The following is a 3,966-nucleotide window of genomic DNA, read 5'->3' as shown; positions in this document are numbered from 1 at the left end:
GATGCCATAAGTAACAGTACTGCCAATAGTTGTTGTTGACAAACGACGGCACTAATTTTATTCAAGAGAAATGATACCATCACACCACCATAACATCTTGTTGACACACCACAGCAGTAATTGTTTTCACCTCAATAGACGTCAGTGATTGGTTGAAATTGCTGAAATACGACAACTTTAACATGAAATAACTTTAAAAATATAAACTGTTCTCAATAACACTAAGAGTAAAAGATGTTTTATATGACACATTTTACCAGTGTCCCAAGTTTGAAAGTGTTTCGTTAGAAAACAAATGGTGTCTGCTAAATCGGAAAGATCCGGTCCAACCAAGCAAAATAGGAATCAAAAGGGGTCCATAGGTAAAAAAATGGTTGAAAACTACTGATCTAAACTGTTGTCATTCCTCTGGTTTGACTAAAGTAAATTAAATGGTATACAGTAGCATTTTGAGAAATTTTCTACCAGCCCACAAATTTTCAATTAACTGAGCTATCCAGATAAAAAGTTAATCCTTTTTATATGCGACAACTGTTTTTAGGGTCACTCATTAAATGTCTTCTAATGTTAAACAGTACCTTGATAGGATGCTTATCTATTGCAGTTAACTTTCTAAAGATATAATATTTATTCTTCACTTGGCTAAACTTAGTGAAGTAGAATAGTCGATGAGATATGAAACTCTGTCAGTTTGTAATCTAATAATACTTTTACTTAGTCAGGTAGATTAGAAATAATGACCTTTCTTTTTATGAAATATAAGTAATTCAAATTTCGCAGAGTAATTAGTAAAACTGGTATGTGTCCTGTTACTTGTATGATTTGGGAGCATCAACTCAGCCTGTTTGGCCATGTTACTCAATTTTCCAAGTTAGATGAAGACACTACTTACCATGTTCTCTTCACTGAAGACTTGACTGGATTGATGACTTGTGTTGGTCGACCACTTGCCACATGGTCTCAACAGATGAGGAGGTATCTCGCAGAGATGGTGATTAACTGGAACTCTGCTCGATGGGCTGTCCAAGAGGACCCAGAAATATATTGACAAATGGTGAATGCAGCAATGTGCTGCAATGGTGCATACCCCTCACATGACCCCCAATTAGTAAAACCAATTCTCTATGTATTACTACCGAGTTAATAATTTTCATGAAAAGCATATTCAGTTGCAGTAGGATTTTTATATTAACATTTGTCTCTTAATGATGAAAATTTCTGTTAAATCAGTTAAAAAAAAAAAGAAAAAAATTATAAAAGAGATATTAAAATTTGGTAAAAAAAAAAAAAGTTTATGAGAGTATTTAACATTTTATCCAAGGATGGCTGTGCTTCAACTAAATTAGATTTAACTGAAATTAATTTATTCACATTCTGTTTCTCTAACTTAAACTTTCAATGTTTTAGTTTATTTATAAATTCAGTGGCCATAAGATATAATTGGGATATTGGGATATATCTTTGTATTGGAAATGAAATGTTCTATCAAGCTAATTTTGTATATAACAAATGTTATGGTCTTTGTATTTACAGACACTTGGTTTCAATATATATAGATCTTCCTCAGTGTTTCTGTGTATATTTGTGGTTTTGTGTTAAATAATTGTGGTCAGATTCTAATAGTGCTGAACATCATGGAATTTTAAGCTTATTATTTATTGTTGTTTTAATTTATTTACAGTATGATTTTGTTTAAATGAATTTTGTCCTAATTTTCTTTTCCTAAAAGTTTAAAAGGCAGATTACTTTTAACTTGAAATATTTTCTTTTACATTTGCACTATTCTGTCTAGTGGGCTTCTTTTTTTTTTTTAAATATTTAAAACAAAACTCATTGACAAACAGGCTGGACCTGATAACATCAGTGGAATTTATTGCATTATTTCATAATTTTCTGCTGAGAGAAACTCCTTCCCAATTTGTAATCTTCATGTAAAATAATGTATGCTGCACAAACTGAGTAAATATATATGCATTAAAAAAATCAAACACCAAAAATCCCAGGCATCTTCATTATGTCATTTAATACATTTTGCCTTTAATTTTTTTTCGGCTATGATTCACTTTTATTTTGCTTTCATTTTAAAAGAATAAAAAGGAAGAAAATATTTCCACCGTTAAAGATATTTGAGAGGAAATTAGTAAACTATTTTGTAAATATTTAAAATTTTCAGAGTATACTTTGTAATAACTTTAGTAAAATCAAATGATCTGACGCTAGTGAAATGAGAGTTTTGTTAAGAAGTCTTTTTCTCACTTAGCTTTTTGGTATTCAGATATTTAATTGTGAGAATTTTTGTAACAATTAATTCATCATACATACTATACTATAGGTTGTTTGTCAAGTTCTTGATTTGCTTCCTTTTGTATTTTTGATATAAATTGTTTTTGCTTTGTGTAAGTTTCAAATGGAACATTTGGTACTTTCTGACTAAATGCAGTAATAAATTGTTAATACTTTTGTTACTGCAAAGGAACAGAAGAGCTCATTACAACAGTTAATTGTGAGGTATTTATACAGCTATAGTATAACCTGTACAATAATTGCCTGTTCTAAGCAATAGCAATTCATAGATGATGAGCAACCTTTTATAATGGATTTGTCTTTTCAGTATGTTGTTACAATGATGATAAAGACACTGTTCATGTGAGAATGTCTCGTATATTTATTTGATACAAAAGTCATCTTAAAGTTAATAAAACATGAGAAGTCATATTCTATGGTAAATGAATGATACTAAAAGATTTTTTTTTCAAATGAAATTTTTTGAAATTATATTTTTTTATTTAATGGGATCTTACACTGTTTTATTTAACTGCTCAGTCTTCCGAATAGCAATACATTTCTATTCATCCTTTACTGTGCAATCGAAATATTTCAACATATACTTCTACAATTTTGCAACCATCATCTTATCATCTTCGTCGTTGCTTTTATGAATCAGTTAGAAATTAAATTTGTAAAGGTTAAAAAATAAATTTCTTTTTTTAAGACTCCTTTGTTTTCACTTTATCCACACAAATATATTTATTTTACTGTATATCATATTATTTGATCAGATTGCTTGGTTATTTTTAAAGCAGTTTTTATTGGAGTCTAATTATCAGGTGACTGGAAAAATAATCAAATAAAAGTAAAAAATGTAATTCTATATATTTGTTTGTTATCCTTTATCTAAAATATGTTTTACATATGAAGGAAAATGGGATGTTCAGTGGGTAAACACAGTACTACTGGTCTAAACTAACTCTTGCATGCTATGTATTATTCTTACTTTACACACATTGTGGTAACCTCTATGGAATAAAACCAGTGTAGGAACCTCTTTGGAATAGTTGAATTTTTTTAGAAATAGTAACTGCATTTCACTAAAATCACATCTACTGTTTTAATATGGAAGACCACTATGAACAAAAAAATTATGGTTGGTTTTGGCGGAAATGCCTTTAATCAGTAGGTATGTTTTATTAGGGCGAACTTAGTGAGAAACAGTAACAACAACAATGTAACTTCATTCTTTCAAGAACTTTTTTTTTTATATCAAACCAAGGGTACACACATACACATGATTATATATATATACTAGCAGAAATACCCGGCGTTGCCCGGGTTAAAGAGAATAATGAAATCTAAAAACGCCATCTAGACTACGCATCATTATATATAGAGATGTATATACACACACGCACCCAAACACATGTATATATATGTATATCAGTATAAATATATGAAAGTCAATGAAGTTTCGTAAAAGAAGGTGATCATGTACATACTTTCTTGCTGTTGTGATTATAACACCTCATTGTAAACTATGTTCCTTGTTTTCCCTTGTGGAGCATATACAAATAGGTTTTTTGTTGCTGCCCACTCTTGAGCAGCCAACATACAGTTGTCCATGTGAGAAGCAGGGCTCTTCCAAGAGAAGACCAGCTACAGACAGTGTTTGACCCTGATATTTGTTTATGG

General features: G+C 30.2%; 1 protein-coding gene across 3 annotated transcripts in view; it reads left to right on the top strand.

Annotated features, from left to right (window-relative positions):
* The window catches only part of LOC106879726 (tumor protein 63), a 274,347-nt gene that overhangs the window by 257,103 nt on the left and 13,278 nt on the right, over nucleotides 1-3,966 (top strand). The gene's annotated exons all lie outside the window — the stretch shown is intronic.

Source organism: Octopus bimaculoides, chromosome 12, assembly GCF_001194135.2.
Source record: "Octopus bimaculoides isolate UCB-OBI-ISO-001 chromosome 12, ASM119413v2, whole genome shotgun sequence".
Lineage (NCBI taxonomy): Eukaryota > Metazoa > Mollusca > Cephalopoda > Octopoda > Octopodidae > Octopus > Octopus bimaculoides.
This window is presented reverse-complemented; position numbering and strand designations above follow the sequence as displayed.